At 35.6% G+C, this 5,837-nt stretch overlaps 1 non-coding gene across 1 annotated transcript; it reads left to right on the forward strand.

The window, feature by feature from the left end:
- The first annotated feature begins 3,663 nt into the window (after positions 1 to 3,663).
- On the forward strand, positions 3,664 to 3,745 carry Trnas-aga. Its single transcript has one exon. It is a non-coding gene; the product is annotated as a tRNA-Ser (tRNA).
- Positions 3,746 to 5,837: the final 2,092 nt, after the last annotated feature.

Consider the following 5,837-nt stretch of genomic DNA (forward strand, 5'->3'; position numbering starts at 1 on the left):
AGAAGCAGAGGGACAAGAGAGAGAGAGAGAGCAGAGAGGCAGAGGCAGAGATGGATGAAGCCGGGACGGGCCCTGTCGTTTGCGATGCGAAATTAATCTCTCCATGAGGATGTCTGAATAATTTGTTGGACTCGGGGCTCAATAGGACGGCGCGTATACCGCTAATGTTCCTGCGCTATATGGACTCGCACGGGCATGTGCCCAAAGTTTGCGCGCCTCTCTCTATATATGTGTTTATTATAAGCAGAAGGTGACCAGCTTAGCAAGCACAGAGTACCATCTTCTTTTATTTCTATACCGGGCAAAACTTTTTTAACCTGCGAGTCGAAACAACTTGAGGTATAGTGCATTCAAATTTCACCGGGGTAAAATCAATCCCCTTGCAAGAGCCCGCCGGACGTAACTCGAGCTTAAAATACAGGATATTATCTGGGTATTGTGTTTATACGAGACAGCACAAACACTGATTCACGCATTCAACACTCGGGCCGTCGATGAACAATCGGTCTGGCAGCTAGCTAGCTAGCTAGCTACGTATATAGGCCGCCGATCCCAATGAGCACGCGGAGAAGTGATTAATAATCTGCCCATGGCTAGCTGCAGATCGCGTCACACATTAGCTAAAGCGATACAATTGCCTTTCCCTCTTAGCTCTCCGCTACATGCGCTTGGCTCCCTCGCTGCGTCCCGCTCACTACAAAGCGTAATATTGATAGCGGCATTATATCCCACCCACACCGACACATCGTCGTATAGCCTGCTTGTTATGCTCTACGCGCGCGCGTGTGTGTGTGTGAGCTGTATATACTGTTTGAGCTTGCGTGATGCACGCTACACTGGCTATAACGCGATTGGATGCGCTTTTTTGCCGCTACACACAACTCCGCGCGGTCTGCACTTATTACCTACGAACAATACGGTTCAAATATCAAGCTTGCTCGATTCGGGCTTTGTTTTGCTTTTTTTGCGTTTGTTCTCCTTTTCTACTTTTTTTTTAATCCGAAAGTAAATTAACAATAGAGCGCGCACTTGTGTGGCCAGGCTGTGGCACAAATATGCATGCGTAATTTACCGCGAGTTTGCGCGAAACGCGTAAAACATTTTCCAAATGCTCTGAGCTTTGGAACGTAAACATGCGCCACCAGTTCGTTACATCTATAACTTTTCCTGCATAAGATGCTAGTAGTTTCAATGTAATTACCTATGGTGTTTTTGCTTTACTAAAAATAAGCACTCCACGTGAAAATATTGATCCAGCTTCAGGATTGTTTGATTTATGAATGTGTGCCTGTTTCAAAAACGTACGTTCGAGATTACGTCAGTTCACGCTGTATTCCGGTGGTGTGATGAAGCTCTCTCGCGTATTTGCTATCTTAAGCGTGCTACTATTCTTTAAATAAACTGAAAATGTTACTGCTTTTGATAAACTTTCTCTATGTGAATATCCGTGTCTTTTCCAAAAAATCATTTAAAGAATGCAATACTTTTAAGAACAATTGCTCACTTTCGATTTTCAATAGCACTCCCGCATCACTCGTATTTTATTTCATTCTGTTGAACAGAATTCTCGTAAGGCATTACTTCAAACAAAAGAGCTCTTTTTCTTATACTTTTTCATTCGGTTCAAAATAAAATTTATAAACTCCAGTGGTACTGTATGTTCCGGACACGATGAGCTGATTCAAAATTTGCCGATTCTTTCATTCAAATAATAGGAAAACAAACGGGAAAGTAAAAAATAGTGTAGGGTTTCATTGTTGCATCTGATTATATTTTTTTAGAATCAATATTGACTTTTTGCACGCAGAAAGTGAACTCGATCGTAGAAAAGTTTTTCTAACAAAAATAAAGGATACTATAGTAAGGTTCATTTTTCTTTTTGAACAAACATTTTATTCGAAAATTATATGATATTTTTCATTTAATAGAAAATTGTTCAATCTCGCACTAAAATCTATTAATTTTTAAAATTTTTCAGTAAAAAGAAAGAAGTAAAAAGGCAAACTCATACGGTAAAGAATATTCACATCCATGTAAAATGTTTTTCTTACTCTCTATGGACTCTCTCCGCTGCAGCTCTAAAGTAACAGAGCACGTAGTACTTTTTTCAAGCATTTATCCGGTTCTCGTGAGAGTGCATTATATTTTTCTTAAATTTTTGATTTTTACCTTAGAATGAATGAAATCGACCGTATGAGAATCACATTTGAAACATCTTTTTCTATAAGAAGAGTGAAAAAATTGTTAAACTTAAATTTTATCCAAAGTATTTGTAAAACTACAATTTATGTATGTTCTTTATGAACTATCTATTAGTATTTTCTACAGAAATTGAACATTAAAATGCAATTTAATCTACGCATATTGATAAAACAACCGAAAAATATGAATTATTCATTTTAAAATAAACTAATTAAGCTCACGGGTTACACTATGAAATAATATTCCGAACGTTATAATCACTGTTGATGAAGAAACACAGTAATGGACCCATGTAAACTAATGAGCCTTAGCCACATCTGTCTAAATTTCCCCAGGGACGAAAACTCATTCTTTTCATTTATAATTGTCGATGCTTGAAAGTTACATCGTATAAATAAGCTTGGTTTTTAACTATCAAGACTTTCGTTGACATTTATATTTTCTTTCAATAATTTAAATGTTGAATGGAATTATTTTTACCGGTTCGCTTGTTAAAATAAGAAAAAAATAAAAAAAATACCTCGTGAAACCAGGAGTGACTTGATACAGTCACTGGCATAGAATAATTGAAAGGGAAGAATTTTATTTTGTCAGCAAAGCATGTGGCTCACTTTTTTAGCGCTTCACAAAATTGTAGAATATTTTATATAAAAGATGGTTACAATAACGTAGACATCAAGTCTTCAATGCGGTTTCTTAAGTAAATTTTTGTCTACAAATCTCTCGAATGCAGCTGTAGAAAATGGAATTTATTAAGAATTAAATTAAATTGAAACACATAAATTAATAGCGTACATTTTTGTTTTGTATTGATTCAAATCAAATACGCAAATAATTTAAATAAATTTAATTAGCGAACAATTATTTTTATTGGATATGCAACAGTGTTCTGCGATTTATAGAAGGTATAAATAATGAAAATCAAAAATAATGAAAATCAAAAGTAAATCTGAACCTGTCAAGATAATATTTTGGAAAATTTGCAAACGCAATATGATATAGTATATGAGGTTCCTACGGAGCGAAAAACGGGAATGCCTCAGATCATGTGTAATTATCGGCCGAAGCTTTTTCCGCTTCATAGTTATACTATTTTTCATGAATACCCCAGCAGAAAAAAATTTTTAGCTTTGGCCACAGAGGCGAAAAAGGTTAGTTTCGGTTTGGGTAGCATGAAAATGTGATGTTAACTAAAAAAACAATTTTTCTCGAAAACTATTGAGTTTGGAGAAAAAGTTTATACAACAAAAAAGTCTTCGATTTGATTGAGGAACGTCCTCTAATTTTTTAGAATTTTCGGGAGCGATTTTGAGAAACCGGATTTCCCATATTTTCCGGAAATAAAACAAAAACGTTTTGCAAAATGAATATTTGGCAATGCAAAAAATATTGACCAGCTTAATGTATATTTCTAGAGGCCAAGAATTTTTTATACGCCAAAATCGTACCCCTCCACTAGTAGCAGTCGTGGCCGAGTGGTTAAGGCGTCTGACTAGAAATCAGATTCCCTCTGGGAGCGTAGGTTCGAGTCCTACCGACTGCGATACTCTTTTTGAAAAATTTTTAAACACTTTTTTGATATTTCTTGCTAGATATATAAAATAACATATTAATGATAAAAAATTGATTTATTTGCTTATTCTTATAAAAAGCAATAATGAACAAATTTACATATGGCTTAATTCAAATTCGATTTTAAAGTTTTATAAACAAAATATTACTAAAGAATTGTAAACACAAAAACAACATAAAATCAATAAATGAATTGGCTATTGATCCAGGTCTATGGGATTTTGAGGCCCGGTAGATTAAAATTGATTAAAAACTCGCGTCAAAATCGCGTAACCAGCGATTGGCATCGAGTCAAAATTACCTACTGACATGATTTTTCGATGAAAAATGTCATATCAGTGGTTACTGGGTCAATTGGGTTATTTGGGTTATTTGGATTACTTGGGTTACTTGGGGTTACTTGGGGTTACTTGGGGTTACTTGGGGTTATTTGGCTTACTTGGGGTTACTCGGGTTATTTGGCGAAAAAATGCCCTATCAACAAAAACCCATGAGCTGAATTGGTTTACAGTGAAAGTTTTCCAAAGGTAAACAAATTCAAGCTAAAATTAACGCCTTTATCTCAAGTAAAGAAAAATTCAAATGTTCATTTCCAGAGTCCGTATCTAAAGCACCCTATGTTTTTTGGGTAGCCGCCCGAGCCAGCATGCGTTTTTTGGGGTTTGCTCATTTTTGCAGTCATTCTAAGGTCAAATCCAGGCCTTAAAACATCAATTATTTTTAAGCTTGACTTGTCAAATTCCACATCCGCAATCATCGATAAAAAACCTCTGCAAGTAGTAAGAACTCAACTTACCCAATGATAAATATTTTTTGTGTGCATAAGGTAGTTTATTCATGTTACTGATAAAGTTGTATAATAATTTTTCAACTTGGTAAAATAATAATAAGCACCAGAAAGAAGAACACTTTCACTTCAAAATGTCATTCTTTTCCATCATAATACTATACCATATTGTGATTTTTTGATTTATTTAATAGAAATGAATTGCATTATCAAAAGGAGTTAAAAAATTATTCGATGTTAAATCAAAAATTCGCGTCGTCAGTGGAGTACTCTGATCTACATAAGTCTCTTTGATTATTTGCGATATGATCAGCCAAACATTATTTAATTTATTATTTCAATTTAAATATAAGCGTTCCTCTAAGAAAAAGCCTTTTTTCAGCAATGGTACCAGCAATTCAGCCTAATATCTTAATTTTCATTGCCTCCTAATTTTTTTTAGTCTAATGCTTGGAGCATAGTATTATAGTAATATGCAGCATGACTATCGTTCGAATCGATATATATATATAGGTATATACTTTTTGCGTGGGAGATGCGTGTAGCAATCGATTTTTCCTCTTGAACGTATGGTTTAGAATGCGGTGTACCTTTTCTTCTTAGACTACGGAGCTCTACTAGCTAGCGACGCGCCGAGCAGAATAGAAGCTCTCTTTTCACGATCACGCCGCGCGGAATTTCAAGTGACATCGAGAGAGCGTATATCTATATACCTATAGAGAGTTTGCAAGGATGGAAATTTCTACTTTCTCTGCGTGTGTGACTACGTACCCCTACAAGCACTGGAGTCTCAAGTGGATCACTTTATTTGCTACGTTTTGAATTCTCTATCTTTGCGTGCGCAGCGTAAGTATTCACGTATGGTATGTATGGTTTTACCAGTACGAAGCTTATTGAATAATAAATCGGATGTACGGGATTACGCATGCACACATGCGTATGCTGGTTGGAGATGATTTTCTTATTTGGTAAAATTTAAACTAGCTTGAAAAACCGTCAGCAATGCGTGATTTTAATGAAAATGAGTTCCGCATCAGAGGACAACGTGAAGTAGCTGTATGTTGAGCTTTAGTATCAACTAAAGCCCCTCAAATGTTCTTTTTACTGCCTTAAATAGCTTTTCCTCCAACATACATATTTTTTTTTGTCAAATCTACGTTCCCGACAGCAACGCAGTAAAACTTTTATTGAAATATCTTCAGCTGAGCATAAAAAGCTGCCGTCGTTATCGATATGCATTATTCTCAACTGCTAACTTGCCTCAAAGTACTTCTCT

The sequence above is a fragment of the Trichogramma pretiosum genome, unplaced genomic scaffold (assembly GCF_000599845.2).
Source record: "Trichogramma pretiosum strain Unisexual culture from Peru unplaced genomic scaffold, Tpre_2.0 scaffold45, whole genome shotgun sequence".
Lineage (NCBI taxonomy): Eukaryota > Metazoa > Arthropoda > Insecta > Hymenoptera > Trichogrammatidae > Trichogramma > Trichogramma pretiosum.